The 21,349-nt window shown below is 41.7% G+C and overlaps 1 pseudogene; it reads left to right on the top strand.

The window, feature by feature from the left end:
* The first annotated feature begins 16,928 nt into the window (after nt 1-16,928).
* On the top strand, nt 16,929-19,310 carry LOC122127713 (annotated as a pseudogene).
* The last annotated feature ends 2,039 nt before the right edge of the window (nt 19,311-21,349 follow it).

Genomic DNA, 21,349 nt, shown 5'->3' with positions numbered 1-21,349 from the left:
CCTCAAGTCTCAGCTTCTTGATTAGTTAGGATTGCAGGTATGAGCCATCAGTGCCTAGCTTATTTTATGCTTTTTCAACATCGTTTTCTTAAATGAGCTCCAAAAGATGGATTTATTGGTGTAAGTTTTGTTCTTCATATAAAAAACCGAGGTCTTTTTTAATTCTTTGCTGATGATCTTAACTTAGGGTCTGGCATTTGCCAGCCAACTACTCTTCCATTTAGCTAAATCCTCAACCATAACAGTAAGATTTCTAACTCTGAAAAAAAAGAAAGAAACAAGATCTAAAAACTCATTGGGCCGGGCGCTGGTGGCTCACGCCTGTAATCCTAGCTACTCAGGAGGCTGAGATCTGAGGATTGCGGTTCAAAGCCAGCCCGGGCAGGAAAGACCGTGAGACTCCTATCTCCAATAAAACCACCAGAAAACCGGAAGTGGCGCTGTTGCTCAAGTGGTAGAGCGCTCGCCTTGAGCTGAAGAGCTGAGGGACAGCGCCCAGGCCCAGAGTTCAAGCCCCACGACCGACAAAAAAAAAAAAAAAAAAACTCATTGGAAAGGGGCTGGCAATTTGGGTCAGTGGTAGAGTGCTTGCCTCACATGCATGAGGCCCTGGGTTTGATTCCTCAGCACCACATAAGCAGGGAAAAAAAGCCAGAAGTGGCGCTGTAGCTCAAGTGGTAGAGTGCTAGGCTTGAGCGGAAGAGCTGAGGGACAGAGCCCAAGGTCCAGAGTTCAGACCCCACGACCAGACTCACCCCCCCAAAGAAACCTCATTGGAATGTAGATTACTGAATAGAATGAAAAGGTAAATCACAAGATGAAGGCTGTGCAGGTGAAAATGTAGGCCTAGATAAATCCCCTTCCCTTTTCTCTCAGATTCCTGTTTTCAGTTTTTTTTTTTTTTTTTTTTGAGACAAGATTTCCCTCTTTAACTCAAGCTGGCCTATGTTCCTTGTTTTTAGCATTAATTTCCTGAGGAAGAATATGTAACTCACAGCTTGTGCCAATGTTGTCTGCCACCTATTTGCTTCTTGGTGTAGGCCAAGAATGTAATGTACAAATTGTCAGGTATCTAAAGTTATGCATACTCCCACTGGGTAGAATACTAGTACTGGTGGAAACCTTTATGAAAAGAAAGAAACTCTTTAGTGACAGTGTGAGCAGTAACAACGTCATAACCTGGGGCTTCTGAGATACCTCTTCAGTGTTTTGATCTTTCTGGTTTTTGTCTGTTGGCCATGGGTCTTGAATTCTGGACCTGGGAGCTGTCACTCACCTCTTCAGTTCAAGGTGAGCACTCTACCACTTGAACCACAAGGCCACTGTCAGTTTTCTGGTCATTTATTGGAGATGAAAGTCTCATGGACTTTCCTGCCTGGGCTGGCTTTGAACTGTAATCCTCAGATCTCAGCCTCTTGAGTACCTAGGAATACAGGCATGAGCTACTGGTGCCTGGCTGTGTTTTGATCTTAAGAACAAAACATACACTCTGGAAGTGAGATCTGAGGATTGATGTTTGAATCCAGCCGGGGCAAGAAAGTCCATGAGATCCATCTCCAATTAACCCCCAAAAAAGTTGGAAGTGGAGCTGTGGTAGAGCATTAGCTTTGAGAGAAAAAGGTAAAGGACAGTGCCAAAGCCCTGAGTTTAACCTCCAATATCAACACACACATGCACACACACGAAATCAAAGGAAAGAAAAGAATCATGCTAGGCTAAGTTTAACACACCCGAGGGAATAGGAAACAGCTGAAGATTCAATATTAACATGAGGAGAAAAACTACAATTTGAAGAATGATGTAAAACCACTAATCTCTCAATGCATACAAATGCATTTTTTCAGATTAGGTATTATATACTAGATCTAGTCCATTGGCATTCATTTAATATGGACAACTTGCAGGTTAAAATAGAAGTCAAAGCTAGGGATAGAGTTGTATCTTGACTTACTGAAAAACCATCTGAAAATAACTCATGATCTCTGAGCACTGCATCACCGCTGCAGCAGGTATAGCACCCATTGTAGGACAGCGGCAGTCAAGAAGACTCCAGCCATGAGTCAATCCAGTAACCCCAGCTACAAGGGCTGAAGCCAGGAGGAGAGGGAGGAAAGACCCCCGAGTCCTGCCTTCCTTCTGGGTGGACTCTACTGCATGGCTAATCCCATCTAGCACTGGAGTGCACATTTGTATCCCCTAACCCCAATGGGTTCAGAATGTGAGCACATTACTTCGAAATGGTGGCATCCATAATGGCACCCACAATCGGGCCCACATGGACCAGGAGGAAGACAGAGGTCCTCACAGCAAAGCTAAAGAAGCCCTGGGAACCGCCTGGCTGTAGCAGGTGCAGTGTGCCTCCAGGTTTCTCTGATGCTGATGTGGGCATTCATGTGTGTCCCCTCACCTGCACTTCTGCTCCCACTAGGGGTGTGGAGTGCACTTCCTTCCATGTGTGGGGCACCCAGGGATGGCACCGCAACTGGCCCATGCAGAAAAGTAAAGTGGAGGTCTGCGGTGATGCTCAAGGGGCTCCAGGTTCTGTCTCTTCAGTGATCTCAGTGTCAGTCGTGACCTCATCATCCCTGCCCAAGCCCCATGATCACTGACAGATAGAGCAAAGGGAAGCAATCCCAGCTACCCAGATAGGCAGAAAGGCAGAGGGACTTAGTGGGAATCCAAGTCCCTGCCTTCCTTGTAGGGTGACCACTACAGGTGGCCCGTGCACATGCTTTCCCTCACCCTCTATTAGAGTGTTTGTGGGGGGAGGGAGAAGTTACCTCAAAACAGGGGAGTCCCCAGGCTGCAGCCGCCCGATCCCACATGGACCTGCGCACAGGTACACTGGAATGTTAATTACAACCAGTCATTATTACCTCATGTAGGAATCTTAGTGTCAATTAGATTTACAGGACTTACTGATTGAGCATCACTGAAACTTTCCTTCCTTTGACCTATAGCTGCCCATCTTCCAAACTGCTACCACTATCTTCCTTTTTGTTTCCTAGAGTTCAGCTGTTGTCACAGTTAGTTGAGACCCAGTCATAACTTTTGCTGACTCTTTTCCCCTTCGATTAACTGTAGTATCCATTAATAAAGTTCTCTCAAATTCTTTGAGGAATGAGTAATAATCAGTATACTATGTTATACACAGTTTTACTTATGAATCTACTCTTGCAAAAAATCAATATGAAAAATCAAAGAGGTTTCAACTATCAGTATTTATTTATAAATAGATTTCTACAAATAACATGTATGAAAAGATCACTTCTTCAGAATCCAGGGCTGGAATAATGTTTCATGCCTGAAAACTAACACACCCTTGTCAATGGAGTTGTAGTCTAGGTGCACATGTCTTTCATGGAAAAGTCTGGTGATCTGCAGGACTCAAAAGCAATAGTAACAACACTAACTAGGAACCAGCAGCAAGAGACAAACCTGATTATTCTGAAAGTTGGAAGCATTAAGAAATGAACTGAGAAGTAGATCTGAAATAAGAAAGATGAATAATTTCTGTAAATGTAGTGAGGTCTGATTTACTGGAAAATGAAGTCAAGTCATTCAGAAAGAAAATCATTTCTAGGTAAAGAAAATATGTAAAGTTTTTCAAAGTTTTGTTTTTGGTCCGATCGTGGGGCCTGAACTCTGGGCCTAGGCACTGTCCCTTAGCTCTTCAGATCAAGGCTAGCGCTCTAACACTTGAACCACAGAGCCATTTCTGGCTTTTTTCTTTTTGCTTATGTGGTGCTGAGGAATCGAATGCAGTGCCTCAGGCATGCAAGGCAAGCCCTCTACCACTGAGCCACCTTCTCAGCCCCAGTTTTTCAAAGTTTTTGATGATCAGTACCATTTTAGGGGTAAGATGACAGGTCTAGATAATATGGTAGAGGCTAGTTCTAAGGCAGGCCTCACACATTGGAGCAACAACCAGGAACGGGAGAAGGAGAAGGCCTAGTGGAGAGGTGATGAGAGAGAAAGCTGATGGTAAAGAATGGGGGACATCTTTGTGAGTATTATGCAGACATATCAGAAAGAAGCTCTGGAACCCGGGCGCTGGTGGCTCACGCCTGTAATCCTAGCTACTCAGGAGGCTGAGATCTGAGGATCTCGGTTCAAAGCCAGCCTGGGCAGGAAAGATCGTGAGACTCCTATCTCCAATAAATCACCAGAAAACCGGAAGTGGTGCTGTAGCTCAAGTGATAGAGCACTCGCCTTGAGCTGAAGAGCTGAGGGACAGCACTCAGGCCCAGAGTTCAAGCCCCATGATCGACAAAAAAAAAAAAGAAAGAAAGAAAGAAAGAAAGAAGCTCTGTTAGGATGCAAAACCATTGCTGAATCTTGCACCCCTAAAAAGGCTTGTAAACAAATTTCATACAAAAGTGAGCACTAGAAGAGAATTGCTGTCATTTCTATTCAAAGGTACTGTGCTAGAAAACAGAATAAGGACAAAGTGATATCCCAGATGACATGAAAGCAATCAGTCTTGATAATTTCCTACAGGACAAGATACTTTTTTTTTTTTGTCAGTCATGGGGCTTGAACTCTGTGCCTGGGCACTGTCCCTCAGCTCTTCAGCTCAAGGCTAGGGCTCCCACATCGGTTTTCTGAGTGGTTTATTGGAGATAAGAGTCTTCTAGACTTTCCTGCCAGCTGGCTTGGCACCTTGATCCTCAGATCTCAGCTTCCTGAGTTGCTAAGATTACAGATGTGAGCCAGAGGCACCTGGGCAGGACAAGGTACATTCTTGAAAATGAGAAAAAAATAAGAAAAAAGTTTCCAAGCATGGATGATTCCAAAAATGTGAAAGAAAGAAAGAGAGAATGAGGGGATTCTAGTCAGGAGATAATAAATGTCACTGACAAATCATTTTAGCCAGGAAATGCAAAGAAATGAAATACAGTGAAGAACTCTGACACTGAAAAGAAGAGAAAAGGGAAAGAAATAATTTTAAAAGGAATTTGGAACTGAGAGCCAAGGACTCATGCTCATTATCTTACTTATTTCAGGGGCTAAGCTCTGTGGATCACACTTTGATATTAGGTCAAGCACAAAAGCTTGAGAAACCAATTCTCCATATAACTGGCAAACAAAACTGTACTGGAAGTGTAGTTCAAGCAGTAAAGCTGGGAGAGAAAATGTCAAGTGAGTATGTTGTAGCCTTGATGAAGAGACCCAGTCTCACTACCAGAACAACAATAATAAGATAGAAGGAAAAATATTTAGTAAGAGGTGGTAAAGTGGGGTGTAGTGCAAGGAAAAGTAGGAGAAAAATGAGGAAAGGGGCAACAAGTTTGATGAGAAATGCACTTATTACCTTACTTATGTAACTGTAACCCTTCTGTATATAGCCTTGAAAATAAAAAATTTGGTAAAGATCTGAGAGAAATGCACAGCAATGATAGTAACTGTACAACTCTAGATGAACAAACAAATGAGGAGCTTGAAAAAGAAACATCTCAGCAAAGACACAAAAGAACTAATAAAAACTTCATCTCAACTTACCAGACTGTAACTCCAGCACTTAGAAGATTGAGGAAGGAAGATCCCTAGCCAAGGCCCATACTTCAATGAAACACCCTATGTTATAGTCCCCACAAAAATTCAAATAATGTTTCCATCAAAATCTTATGCTCCTAATTTGTTTTTAGAAATAGGAAAATACAAAGTTGCTCGATACAGAGATTAGATGCTAAGCATATCAAAGCTCCTAGATTTGATCCCTGACAATCAAATGGGCAGTGTGTGTGTGAGAGAGACAGATAGACACATAAAAAGGCAGAGACAGAGGCTGGGAAGGTGGCTCAGTGGTAGAGCGATTGCCTTGCATTCATGAGGCCCTGGGTTTGATTCCTCAGCACCACATAGGCAGAAACAAAAGCCAGAAGTGGCGCTGTGGTGCCACTTGAGTGGTGCTAGTGGTGCTAGCCTTGAGCTGAAGAGCTGAGGGACAGTGCCCAGGCCCAAAGTTCAGGCCCATGACTGGACCCCCACCCACAAAAAAAGAGGCAGAGACAGAAAGAGAAGTAGGAAGAGAGAGAAAGGGACAGAGAGAGAAAGACAGGGAGAGATAGAGAAAGAGAGAGACCAACAGACGTAAGTAAATACAAATGGTCTGAAGACAGAGATTAGATGCATACCTTCTTAAGCCTGTAGAGTTCATAGATTTGATCTCTAACAATCAAATGGATAGGGAAAGACAGAGAGGAAGAAAATGAGAGACAGAGAGATGAAGACAGAGAGAGAGACAGACAGAGAGACAGAGACAGAGAATACACACAGGAGAATGTTCTGGACTCAAAAATGGATTTGAATGTCAAAAAATCTTGAAGAAAGATGTCTTTCTGGAAGCACAAAAGTAGAATATCTACAGCTTTTAAGGATGAGATGTTCTTTGCCTGAGGGAAATAGAATGGCATTTTGAAGATTGTGAGATAGAGACATGGGAAACATGCATTTGCTTGTAGCAGAGGATGGGGCTGTTAGGTAAAAGCCCTGACATCTAAGTCATTCTGGAAGACTTCAGGTAATATTGTTCTCATGGTCACACCAATGGGAGGAACAAAGAGGATTCTGAGTATTCTTGAGATTAAATGATGAAATAGGAAAGGAATTAAAGTGGGGACAGTCATTAGAGTGAATTTTGTAATTCATGTGATTCCTCTTCAGTTTAGGGTGTTTTCCTAACAGATTTTTTTTCCATTAAAATTGAAAAAAAAAAGTCAAGCAACTACTTGTAAGGACCAAATTAATAACATTTAATGGAAATTATTTAAACTAATGATTATCTTTAGAATACAACACTAATCTATACGTGGAATAGGGCACAGGTAGCTATGTTCAATACTATACTAAACAAAATACATGGTATTGCTTCATATAATATACAACATTGATGCAATACCTAACATAAGTGAATTAGTTAAGCAAGCACAAAATTAACAAAATATCAGGATGTGCAGAGATGTACAAGTTCAAATTAAAGGTCAAACTGAAGAGGGTGCTCTGTGATTTAGCCTCAACCCTTTCCTCCCAGGAGCCAACACAGAGCTGCCCGGAGTTCTCCTCCACTCTCCTTCAAATTGTAGAACATCCTTCTTTTTTTTTTTTTTAATTTTATTTTATTTTATTTGAGAACATACTGTACAGAGGGGTTACAATTACATGGTCAGGATAATGCATACATTTCTTACCAAGCATTGCAGCCTCCTCCTTTGTTTACCCTTCACCTCCCTTCCCAGCCTCCCCCCTCCCCCCCACCCAATCATACCCCCCCCCACCGACATTGTAAAGCTGGTTTTGACATGACATTTTGTACTAAACCTACCCCCAAACTGTCGTACTGCTTCTTAATTTAAACCAATAATTTGTTCTTTGACTTGCTTCCTCACTTTAGAAAATCATAGTATTGAAAGTGTTTCAGAAGCCAATGTTTTCTAAACCAAGTAAAATCAGTTATATCACTGAAGAAAAACTTTATGAATGAATTAGAAGAATGTATAAAACTTATGATTCAGTGTCTTTTAGCTTCTCTCCAGGAGCACTGCATTGCCATTAGGTGTGATACTGTTCTATAATTCTATACAAAAAACATACAAGCCAGGGTAATGCCTGTAATTCTAGCTACTCAGGAAGCTGAGATCTGAGGATCACGGTTCACAGCCAGCCTGGGCAGGAAAAGTCCATGAGACTCTTATCTCCAAAAAAACACTCAGAAAATGAGAAGTGGCACTGTGGCTCAGTGGTAGAGCATTTAGCCTTGAGCTGAAGAGATGAGGCTCTGTGCCCAGGCCCAGAGTTCAAACCTCACGACAGACAAAAACAAAAAACAAAAACAAAAAACCCACACTCAGTGGAGCTCTGATGCTTGCAAATCTCATGTAGACAAATGGTGTCCTCAGGTGACTCCAGGTTCCCAGAGAGCTCCAAAGCTGCTGGAAGCAGAGGTTGGGCAACTATGAGCCAGTCTTGGATCCTGTAATATCCTCACTGAAGACCAGAACCTGCTGAATGCTCACAGGGAGGTAGAGTTGGCTGGGTGGGCTGGAGAAGGAGTCCATTCCTCTCTGCACGTAAAGGTTCCAGGGCTGCTTCTCTCAATGCTGTGGTTCCCTGGGTGCCCTAAATGAAAATGGCAGAACTACTTCCTAATGTCTATCTCTGGTCATGCTACTGTTGACTTTGATGAGGTGGGAAGGCAGGGCAGTTCTTCCCAAGTGAGAGCAAAACCACACTCTTGGTAGCTCTCACAGGGTCTTCTTGTAATTTCACTGGCTGAAGAGCCAGGCACTCAGTAGGAGAGGAAAGCAGAAGGCAGAGAATGGTCTTCTAATCCTGGGCATTCTTGACTGTGTGCAGATTGTTACTTCTCCTATTTCTATGTGTGGTCACACACACACACACACACACACACACACCAGTTGCCAGTCTGGATTTTACTTAGTTTTGTTGTATTCCTTCTGTGTATGAAATGGTAGGAGTGGGAGATTATGTGCCTGTCCTGCAGCTTAAACTCAGCACCTGGGCATTGACCCTGAACCATTTTGCTCAAGACTAGTGCTCTACCAGTTTCGTCACTAGCTTTTTATTTTTATTTTTGGTAGTTAATTAAGATAAGAGTCTCCTGAGTGCTGGGAAGGTGGCTCAGGGGTAAAGTGCTTGCCTTGCATGCATGAGGCCCTGGGTTTGATTCCTCAACACCGCCTGAGTAGAAAAAGCTGGAGTGGTGCTGTGGCTTGACTGGTAGAGCACTAGCCTTGAGCTGAAGAGCTGAGGGACAGTGCCCAGACCCAAAGTTTAGGCTCCACAACTGACAAAAAAAAGTCTCCTAAATTTTCTTGACCCAGCTGGCTTCAGAGCACAATCTTTATATTTCTGCTTCCTCAGTAGCTAGGATCACAGATGAGTCACCAGCACCTGGCAGCTGTTATACTTCTTGATGTACCCAAAAAATACACAAAGGAAATTATGCAAACTGTCTTATGTCCTTACTTTCTGTCTACTATGGCCCACTAAACTCACCATTTTCCTCCTGTTCCTCATCACTGAAGATGTCAATCTTCCAAAGGAATCCAGAGAAGTGAGAATATGCTGACACCTGGAAGATACAGAAACACTTTCCATGTCTAGATACTCCTAAGTATTTCTGAGTTAGCTGCTCTCAGCAGAACCTAATTTCCTTGGAGCCCCCTCTAGCAGATGAGACTCTGCCCATCTCACCCCTGCCTGTGGAGAATGAAAGTTTGCTCAGTTCTATTCATTAGTGCATTCTGGGAGCAGAAAACAGACCAATTCTTAATAATAGGTGGGCAGGAAAAATTTTTATAGTTATTGTAGACATAATTATGTTGAAGTATCACATATGATGTTTGTGCCATATTGGATAACAAGGACATAATAAATAAGTCTGTGTGTCCCAGTGAAATCTTGAATAACTCTATCTGTTAAAAACATTGTATGGGATTTGCACAGTAAGAAAAATAATCTGAGGACCCATTTGTCAGGATTTGTCCCATCCTTCGCTGTCATGAGATGGTGTGACAGCTGCCTGCACAGAACAGGTCTTCTGAGAGAGGAATTATCAAAACTGGGGAAAAGGGAAAGGAAGCATTAACAAGAATTAAAGGGGATGAGCAGGAAATGAAAATGCCAGGCAGGATGGTTCACAAGAGTAATCTCAGCTAATAATGAGGCTGAGAGGATAATCAAAGTTGGAGTGTAAAGTCAGGGAACCCCAGCACATAATAGACCCATAGTGGGGGTGCAATCCATGGTCACAGCTACTCTGGAGGCAAAAACGTTATTGTAAATCTGCATTAGACAAAAGCAAGAGACACTCTAAGTATCTGAAACACAGGATTAGGTTCCTGGCTCAATTAAGAGAGAACTTTCCTAGCAAGTAGGATATCCTAACTTCAATTCCCAGTAGTAAAAATGAAAAGAAATAAATTGAAAGGGGAAATGAATTAAACTAACAACGCTGTTTCCTTCTTTGCTGCTGCTGAAGTCATCTGCTGAGTGACCAGGAAAAGTAGCAGTGATAGATTTCCAAAAGGAAAGGAGAGAGTTGGTTTTGAAATGGGAATTCAGAATCCTGCTGCTCCTAGAACTGTGTCACCTCACATCAGCACCCACACTTGCCTATCCCTACAATCTCTTTCTCAAGCCTGATCAGGGATCCATGCTTGTGACATTCTCTTCTTACAAGAGGTCATCACTGTCTCCATGATATTCTGTTTGTGACAGTGACTTCTCTTTCTGCCCACACTCACACTGCCTGCCTCTTTGTACTGCCAGAGCTGCTCTGTCTCCAGTTCCAGTTTTTGAGTGAAAATTCTATCCCACCAGAAGTCTCAGCAAGAACATCTTCACTGAACCCAAGGTTGCCACCTTGAATTTCCCCCTGCCTAGCCTTTAGAGGGCTGAGAAAGAAATATTCCTTCTTTGTATGTAGCTCACCCTTTCATATTTCATATCAACAAGATAAATGTCCTAAGACAGTAACAAGTTCAAAACAGAAGAATCATTTGGCCTTCTTTCACAAAAGCTTTCAAATAACAAAAGCTAATCCTTTCATATTGACTGTGACAAAGGGAGAAAATAGGTGCTTTTCTAGAATTCCTGTGCAAATACCACGTTGAGAATAGGACTTACACCACAGCATAAACAAAGTTAAAAAATACAAAGCCTCTTGCTACTGTCAGAGGAAGAAGTCAGTGTTTTGTTCTATGCCTTTCCTTTGACTTCCTTTTTCTTCTGTTGTCCTTTGCTTTGCTTTCCTTTGTTCTGCTCCATTCACACTCTTTCCCTTTCTTTTCCTTTTCCCCTTTCAAGTACTAACTCATGCCTGACTCCAAAGCAGCACATATCATCCAAAAGTTCCCCAAATGGCTTCACTTGGATAACCCTGGTGTGTTGCTACTCACCTGAAAGGTTGTCCTCTGAACTTGAGATGGTGAATTTCTTCATTAAATTGTATTGAAAAACATGAATAGTGGAATATCACAAGGTGGCACTCCCTTCCTAACTATGGCAGTTGAGATAAAGCTGGCTCACACATTTTCCTGATCTTTTCTCACTCCTCACCTCTCTCTGTAAGCTCAGTGTAATCCAAGGCTTTCAGTAAAAATATTGCAGCCACTTGAAACCCTTAAATGAAAGACAATTGAAAAAGGAATTACCTTTCAGCACATCATTTCCACTACTACAGCACAGCTCCAATTTCCAACTGTTAATCTGAGTTTGCAACTTTGATGTGAACACAGTGAGACCAATGTTAGACACCAGGGCAGGCTTAGAGCTACTGCCCATAAGAAGATGGGGATGTTCTGTATGTGTCATAAACACATGTGCTGGCAAAAAGGAATATGGATATTGGGATAAAGTTCTGAATCTTTAAAGATAAGCATTAAAAGAAAAATAACACTTCCTTGTAGTGACTTGCATTTTGGAAGGCAAAGTCCTACAGTCTGAAGATGAGAGACTTACCCTGTTGTGTGTGGGTGTTCTTGGGCAGAGTGTTTACTACAATGATCTGATCATTCATATTGAAACAAGTCTGAAATTTATGCACAGGGACCAGGTCATCTGTGATGCCATCAAGAAATCAATACCAGGAGGTTTATTCAGGCCCAGATGGAGACCTGCCTGGTCCAACTCACTCCATGTAGAATGAGCAATAACAGTAGAAACAAAAGGCATGAAAAACACTATTCTCCAAGACAAGATCAGGACCTAATACACTTTGGGCACAACAGGGAGGATAAATTGAGTACAGAAAGCCTTGACAGCTGAGAGAGATTCTTGCCCAACGTTTATGAATCAGTTGGTAATCTCAAGTAACATAGGTTTGAGCTCTAGCATGGATGACAAGCAATGAGGATAACACAGACTTGCCACTGCAGTGCACAGCCAGGGCCAGGATCACACCCTGTGTCACTGGAATGATGAAACAGTCCATAATGAGATATAGGAGACAATCACTGAAACTGATGGCATCTAGGTGATTCAAAGGGCCATCAAAGACAACCCATATCAGTCCTTATCACTGGCTATCAAGAATGTTCCAGAAGCAGATGAAAAGTGGAAAATGGTTACTTTCCCAGGCCTGTATATCCTCTATAATGGAGCTAATGATACCTTCTGTCTTTACAAATATATGTTCTGCCAGTCTACAAGAGGCTTGGTAGCAGACTCCTGCTTTCTGTCAGCAACTTGAGTTGTCATCACACAGGAAAATAAAATCATAAAATGAAAGGTACCTGTTCCCTTTAAGATTTTAGAAAGAGACCCAGACAGCACTTCTGGCAGAAATTAGGAACCCAGATCCTACTCATTTCTAGTTAGTAGGTGCTACATGAGATTGGGTCATTCAGGTGAAGTGGGGAAGCTGTTTCTCCTGACCACAACCATGATATCCACCATGACCTACCATGACATAGATGGGATTTATGTTTTCTACTACCAATAGAAATACTGTCCCTCTTTGTGCACCTAAGATTCTTTCCTGCAAGATAGAGGGTAGCTATCACAGCATGTCTCCATCAGAACTACTGGGAAACTATAACCTACATATGCAACATGTCTAGGATACTGATGCTTCAAGTGTAGCATCTATGAAATAACTGACATTTAACTCTAGCACTTTCTCATGTTTTGTAGTAAAATTGATCATAACTACAACAAAATAGAATTTCAGAAAATAATAGACTTTTTACGCAAATATCTTATTGGATAAGTCACTAAAGTCATCACTTCATATTTTGTTCTTTTATCTTAACGGAACTGAGCTACCATGATATCCATTGGTGCATAGACCTATCCAGCTAATCACAACTATTTTAACTGGTAGGTATAGGTATAGTTACCTTATGGATTTTCTGCTATCATAAGACTCCATTTGCTTCTCTGGAAAGTGTAAAATTTTACCTTTGTCCTAGACACAAGGCACATGATCACTTCATCCCATAGAGAGATCTATTGCTTCTCTTCACATTACTGTGTTTCTCCCCAGAACACAAAGAGTATGACCAGGCTCAAAGAAGGAAGACAAATTTTGCACATGGTCATGGTGCTTCCTTCCTCTGGTTACATTATCTGAAGGTCAAAACCTATCTCCCCATAATTGTCTCCTGTATCAATTATAATTTCATTAATTCACCCACATTTATAATAGTGTAGTAATAATCATGGTTGATTACTGAAAATATTAACCTTGCCAACTAGTTTTACAGATAGCTAATAAAATACTAACACACAGAGGCACAAAGCACAATCACATTCAAACCACTTGAATGCACACATAGGCCAGGCACTAAACATGCACAATACCACATCGTCAAAATGGAAATACCTGATTCCAGATGCTACAGAGAATGTCTAATTTTTATTACCTAGATTATGAATTTCTAGAACCATATCCCTATCCCATATTGACAGCAAAACCTGAAAATGGAGTTCTACTCAATAAAAACCAAGACTCTCCCACCTTTTCCATCATCTAGTAGATTCATTTTTTGAGAGATTCTGTACTACATACCATATTCTTTATCTTCATTTTCCACCTGTAATTACAGAGAAGGAATTTATATGAGAATCTGATTGTCCATGTCCTGGAGCATAGGGCTTATTGTCACTTGGTAAAAGTGGGAAGTAGATGGAAAACTGTAGTTAACTCTATAGAAGAGAAAGATTAGAAGAGAGCAACTTACTCCTGCTAAAACACGCATGGTGTCAAAGGGGACTGGATGTCCTAAAATTACTTTGGCAATAATAAAAAAAAATTTACGATGAGCTCTTTTTATTTCTCTTTTTCATCTTTAGGCAGTTGTAATTCTTTTTTATTGTAAAGATGCTGTACAGAGGGGTTACAGTTACATGACTAAGTCAATGAGTCATTACTTGTCCATCATTGTTACCCCTTCCCTTGTTGTCCCACTATCCTTTCCCTCCTCTAGCTCCCATACTCCTCCCCCAATCTCCCCCCAAACCCCCACCCAAAGTTGTAAAGTTCGATTCCAATATACTGTCCTGTGGGTTTCCTTGTTGCAATGCGTCATCCTATGTCCTTGTTTCAGCATTTTGTTGTTCCCCTTCCCCACCCCAGATTAAACAAATGTATATACAAGATGCAGGGTACCAAAATTAAGTACAATGACAACAGGGGATATACCATATGGGGAAGAACATACAAAGGAAACAACAATAACAACAGCAACAAATAAAATCACATGATACATTTAAAACAATAACCATAAAGACTGACCTCTTGTGTCCATATCTTGGAAAAAATCATATTAAGTGAAGTAACACAGTCCCAAAGAAATTTAGGTCCTATAGCTTCCCTTATTTGCAATAATTAACATACATATAGGATATTCTTATTAAATGAGCTGAAAAGTTCAAAAGTCATGTACATATGACCATATAAGATGAGGCTAAGTGAAATGAACCCCCCAAGATATAATGAGCTCTTATAAACCATTCTTGAGGACAGAGAGACACAGGTGATGAAACACATGCTATCATCAGTAAGGATGCACCAATTTTTTTATGTTGCCTTCAAGCATGTCTCATTTGAAGAAAGTTCCCCTGCCCATAAAATTATGCACACAATGCACATTCAGACATTTGTCCTTTAAGTCAATTTATTTACAGGCAACAACTGTAGTGTTTCAGAAGTTAAGTGAGCTTACCTGGTCTTCTTTATCCTCATCTTGAGACAGAATCTCTAGTAAATCCTTGAAGAGAACTACAAAGACACAGAATGACAGTCTGCAAGATAATAAGGGTGCTCATAAATCAATCAAAATTATTATCTGATGGAGACATATGGAAAGAGGTTAAAGCAAATGAGAGGAGCAGGATAGAGATGAGAAATGGAGTTTTAAGTAAAGTACACAGGTTTTTAAATAAAGGCACCCAAGATGTGTGAAATGACCAGTCTAAGAGGAGGATAAATCCTGAAATGCTTGCTATGTTTTAATACCAGAATCCCATGATTCTTTCTTCTTATTCACAATCCACCTAAATTGCACTGATCTCCCCCCAAGAACCTATCTTCTCACAAGATCCCCTTCTATTCATATTGTCTCTGTCTGTTGACTTAGACATTAATTTAAAAAATCTTTGTTGAGAGTCTTTATTCCAATCTTGACAAAATATTCTACTATCTTTATTTTCTCATTTTTTAAACAGTAATTTCTTTGCACAGAAAATATGAATATACAGAAATCTTACTACTTAAAATATGAATTACTCATCCTGTGATAGCCTTACATCCTTTTTATTCTAGATTTTATGCTTGTATCTGTGTAGTCGTAGTGTTTCATGCTCACACTATCTCTATGAGAGTGGCATATCATCTGGGAGATCTAGGTGTGCATACACATATATTTTAACCCAGCTGTACTGTAGATGTGTAACACCATAGTAGGAAAAAGGTTAATAGAAATCACTTCCAGTTCTACTGTCACTCTATTTTGGATATGAGTGCTTAGAAATTTAAGAAATGTTTGGATGATTGGGAGCACATCATTAAATATGATTAAATAACTTCTGGATTCTGAATGAGTGAGATTGAAGGGCTGAGGAAGAGTTGCAGCACTTGTACATGTTCCCCTACACTCTTCTAGCCATTTGACTCATACTTTCGTAAATCTATGATCTGCCTAGTACCATATAGGCTATGTGTGATTTGGTTTCTTAACTATATTGAACATAACAATCAAATGTGTTTATTGCCACCTCAAATTGTGTTGACCCTGTGGTCACTTTATACTGCTGGAGAATTTTTGGAATTTGTGTAAGACTTAAAAATCTCAGGAATCCACCTGCATGCTGGAAGATGCCGCATAATCACCAGTTTTCCCATTGCTCATTAATAAATAGAAATCCACACCTCAGATTATGAACATTAGGGCCCAAACCTAGATTTGATATTCATCCTTCCATGTGCTAGATCAAATCCTGAGTCTTTCATCTATGATCACCTCCACTAAAGGAGTAATTATATTAAACTAATCTCCAAATTGGGCTGCTGCAAGGACTCAAACTGATTTATAAAAGAAGGGTAATCTTGTGGGACTTTTTAAAACAGTAAAATGACACCTAATTGCAGTTTATATGTAGAAACATATTTCCTTGAAAAATACATAACTAGAATCACTACATACAAACTCACATTTATCATTCCATTTTTCTTTTGTTGTCAGTCATGGGGATTGAACTCTGGGCCTGGGGTCCTGTCCCCAGCTCTTCAGCTCAAAGCTAGCACCCTACCACTTGAGCCATATCGTCACTTCCAGTTTTCTGGTGGTTTATTGGAGATAAGAGTCTCATGGAGTTTCCTTTCCAGGCTGGCTTTGAATTGATGGCTACTCTGCCTCCTGAGTACCTAGGATTTCATGCATGAGCCACCGGTGCCTGGTTCCAATTTTTATAAACAAAAATCCACCTCCACAAAATAATATTCTGCTCTCTGGGATTGTACTAGATGGTATCAATTTTCATTTGATTATCAATAGTTGTTCTACACTCCCAATTCCCTTTTCTATCAGGACCTGGAGTCAGGCTGGCTTTCAAAACAACAACAATCAGAAAAACCTGGCAAGAAAATCCAACCTTTCTCCCTACTTTGTTCCTCAGCAAGTAAGATGAGAATACTTAAAATTTGCCATTGCTCCTGAGTCCATGTGCAATGAGACAAAGAAGGGCACTATGAGAGTCCCATCATGCCATGTTTTTTTTGCAATTACTGTGTTCACTAAGGTGTTGTTAGAAAAATAGATGGTAAACACTGCTCCAAGGAAAGACTATACATGCAGCTTTGCAAATGGCTCTTGAAATTTACAAAGAAGGCTTGTCAGTTCCTCTATGGTTCATAGATTTAAAAAAAAATCCCCTTGAACAGTAAAAATATGCAAGGGAGGAAAATGTTCATTGCCAAAGTTTTGGTATCTAATGCAGTCATAGGTGAGAGGCATGTTTTCCCTATCAATCAAGTGAACTTAATGTTATTCTTTTCAAAATAGTTTTCATCATCATATTTTAATTGAAAAAAGTACAGTTTCATTGTGATAGTTCCACACATGTGCTTGTGTGTGTGTGTGTGTGTGTGTGTGTGTGTGTGTGTGTGTGTGACTTTGAACCAAAACACTCTATTTTCCTTGTTTTTGGCAATACTGGCCTCAACTCAGAACTCTGTGCTTGCTAAGTGGGGATCCAACAATTTGAGCCATACCTCCAGTTCTTTTTGGCTATAGGTATTTTTTGAGAGAGCCTCTCACTCTTTGTCCAGACAGGCTTACATCATGATAAACATGTTTTATGCTTGCTGTCATAAGTGAAATGGTAGCCCTTACCACCAACCCACCCCAACTATTGGTTGACGTGTTATCTAAAAGTTATGCCTAGAACCATGATCCCATATTTCAATCACTAAGTTCCTAGGATTAGAGGCATGAGTCACTCTATTGGCATGCTATTATTTTTTCTTATTATGAATGCCATTGTTAATCACGTATTAGTGTTGCACACTTGTAGCTGACATTCCTCCACAAGGATATTATATAAATCCTCTTTAATCTATATCAGGTTATCAGATTTTCATATGTGAACTTGATTTCATAGGGTACAATACACAAAAAACACTCTTTTAGAAAAAGAAAGCAATTATACCTACCTCTCCAATTGGTTGAGCCTGCTCATCCTCTATCTTATCTCCTGAAAGATCGTTCACCAGGACCTTAAGAGGATCTACGAAAAAAAGAAGATAATTTTGGTCCACTGGGTGACTGAATAGTTAGACAAGTTGTTTCTTGGTTTGGATATAGGGTTCTAGTTAACTGAGGCAATTGATTAACCATCAATTGGAGTTGCTGCTGAACTTCGCTGTTCACCCAATGAAAGGAAGATAAGAGGAGAACAGGAAAGGAATGAAAATACAGTAAACCCCTGGAACTGGCCTGCAGTGGCTGCCAAGGCAGGGGAGGAGGCCTGGGCCTGTGGGTGGGGAGAGCTGCGGAGCAGCAGGCAGGATGGGGCGGGAGGGTGGGAGACAGGGCACCTGACCTGGGCCAAAGCGGAGGGCGGCCGCAGGAGCAGGGCCAGTGAGCCCTGTGCTCCCTTCCCCAATGGCCCAGAGCAGGCCGTGGAGGTGGTGGCAGCGCTGACTGTCCCGGAGTGGGGCGGGGCGGCCTGGGGCCTGGGACCCGAGGGAAAGATAAGTGCCATCCTAGAGCAGAAGGAGCAGCAGGAGAGGCTGCGGGAGGCCACGGCTTTGGGGGACATTTGGGAGGTGCAGAAACTGGTGGAGAGCGGGGTAGATGTGAACTCCCAAAATGAGGTCAACTGCTGGACATGTTTACACTGGGCATATAAACGCAACCCTGGCCAAGTGGTCTCTTACCCATTAAAATCAGGAGCTGACAAAGAGATTCTTACTACAAAAGGAGAAATGCCAGTGCAGTTAGCATCAAGGAGAGAAATCAGGAAGATAATGGGAGTGGAAGAAGATGATGAAGACAGCCTCCCCCAGTTGAAGAAAGAGTCAGAACTGCCCTTTGTTCCCAACTATTTGGCCAACCCAGCTTTCCCTTTTATCTACAATACTTCAGTGGAGGATTCACCCCAGCTGCAGAATGGGGGCCCCTCCAAGCCTCCAGCATCACCATCTGCAGACAGTTCACCTCCATTGCTCCCCTCTGGGGATCCCCCCTTGCGGGGAGCTTTCCCCCGGGACCACACCTCTTTGGCATTGATTCAGAACGGTGATGTGTCTGCCCCCTCTGCCATACTGAGAACACAAGAAAGCCCAAAACCAGGTCCTGTTTGTCAGCCGCCTGTGAGTCAGAACAGCTCCCTCTTCTCTTCTGTCCAATCTAAGCCACCAGTGTCACTGGAGCCTCCAAATGGGACATATGCCGGACCGGCACCAGCCTTCCAGCCATTTTTTCTTTACTGGAGCATTTCCACTTAATATGCAAGAGCTGGTACTCAAGGTACGGATTCAGAATCCATCTCTTCGAGAAAATGATTTCATTGAAATTGAACTGGACTGACAGGAGCTCGCCTACCAAGAACTGCTCAGAGTGAGCTGCTGTGAGCTGGGTGTTAATCCAGATCAAGTAGAGAAGATCAGAAAGTCACCCAATACTCTCTTAAGAAAGGACAAAGATGTTGCTCGACTCCAAGATTTCCAGGAACTGGAACTGGTTCTAATGATAAGTGAAAATAATTTTCTCTTCAGAAATGCTGCATCCACACTGGCTGAAAGGCCGTGCTATAACAGGAGAGCTTCAAAACTGACATACTAATGCATCAGGGACTTTGTCACTGAATACTGTGACAATGTGTACAACCTCTGGGTCAAGGACAAGCCATTGATTCCAAAGCCTTGGATACCCACAAGGACCCCTGGTGCCACTGCAGAGTGTACATTGATGTCCTCCTTCCAAGACAGGAAGACCCTGCTCCCCCCCCCACCCCCAGCAGCAGTGCCACTCTTCCAAGCATCTTGGTGCACAATAAACCTATCACTAAAGCTTTGAACAGCTAAGAAATGGTCTGAAGAAGACCTGCTTCTCTCCCTGGGTCTCTTGCTGAAGCTGAGGGTTTTGTAAGGTGCTTGCCAACTCCCCTCTAACTGTAGGCTCTATGAGTGTGCAGAAATACACAGCTGAATCCTCCAGCTGTGTGACTGTGATGGTGTGTTTGATTAATTTGGATAACTTCTGGAAGTTCAGGAAATAACAACCCTCTGTTGCATTTTGTTTCCCATAAGAGTCCTGATGCATAAGAAAAACCAATTCCCTGCTACGGGGCTGTTTGTAAGAAAAGATGCAGTATAAAGATACCCTAGTCTCACATAAACAGTCTAGGGTCAAAACCTCCTTTTCTACCACTAAAATTACAGGCTGAGCTTGAGTTACCTTCTGGGCCATGTTGGTTCCTGAAATAAAGAGAACAGAGTCAGATTGACCTTTTCTATATAATCAAGGCATTTAAAAGGTGAAGGGACCATGGTTTTCCTTATTTGTAATAACTAGTACATGTCTGGGACAAGCAGAAAAGGTCAGATAAGATGATGTTAAGCGAAATAAACCCCAAGAGAGGGACACAAGGGGATTTTCTTTCTTTCTTGTTATTGTTTCTAACATATTTATAAGGTACCATGCGATTATTTTGTTCCTTTGTATGTATGTCCCTCCCCCATGGTATAACCCTTGTTTTCACTGTATTTGATGTTGGTATAATTAGGGAAGGGGAAGGGAAAAAACAAATTGTTTAAGTAGGGATACAGGTTGACCTATTACAACGAGATGTACAAGACTCTATGTTGAAACACAAACTTTACAATTTAGGCAAGGGTTCCGGGGTGGGGGAAGGGGAGGAGGAGCAGAGTATAGTTGAGGAGGTGAGAGGGAAGGATGGTAGGGGAAAAACAAAGGAGGAGGCAACAACACTTGAAAAGAAATGAACTCATTACCGTGCCCATGTAATTGTAACCCCTTAGTACAATATTTTCACGATAAAAATTATTTTAAAAAAATGATGAAGGGATGTAGGACTCAGCTCTGAATCCCTCCTATTAAGCCTTATTAGAGAATGAAGCTGGGCTGGGAAGGTGGCTCAGTGGTAGAGCGCTTACCTTGCATACCGGAGGCCCAGGGTTCAATTCCTCAGCACCACATAAGCAGAAAAAGCTGACAGTGACACAAGGGCTCACATGGTAGAGTGCTAGCCTTGCAGGCCCTGAGTGCAGGCCCTATGAATGACAAAAATAAATAAATAAATACATAAATAAATAAAACAAAGCTCCTCTCTTCATCACTTTCATGACTGAGAACAGCCTGAGCCCTGGGATTGTGGACATCCTTTCCAAGACCCATGGAATGTCTGCTCCCAGCAGGCTGCCTATCAGCATAGTAGAGGCTCTTCCCATGATAGGGATGAGATTATACCTCAAAGCCAATTGCTAATCTGTACCATGTGTTCACTAGAAACAAGAAAGATAGTCTGCTCTATGATTTACCACCCAACAGGAAATGCAGCTAGCAGACCGGAGGCAGGCTTGCCTGTGTCCTGTCACAGTCTTCCTACACAGGGGCAGATGTGCTGTCTTAGCCCCTGATGTGTCTCATAACTTTCTGGCCTGGAAATAATCCTAAGTAAATTTAATTATATTCAGCTCACTGTGGGGTGCATGGATAATGCAGGGCTCACCATTATCAACTGCATTAGTGAATGTATTAGGTCATATTCTCATGCAACTCTTTTGTGATGAGTACTCAGGTATGAACTCTAATTTGCACTTGTTAGCAAGGCATTTTAGCATTTGAACTACAACTTTAGC

This window comes from Dipodomys spectabilis, unplaced genomic scaffold (assembly GCF_019054845.1).
Source record: "Dipodomys spectabilis isolate Male_0828 unplaced genomic scaffold, ASM1905484v1 ptg000308l, whole genome shotgun sequence".
NCBI lineage: Eukaryota > Metazoa > Chordata > Mammalia > Rodentia > Heteromyidae > Dipodomys > Dipodomys spectabilis.
The sequence above is the reverse complement of the archived record's forward strand: the minus strand, read 5'-3'. Positions and strand labels throughout refer to the sequence as shown.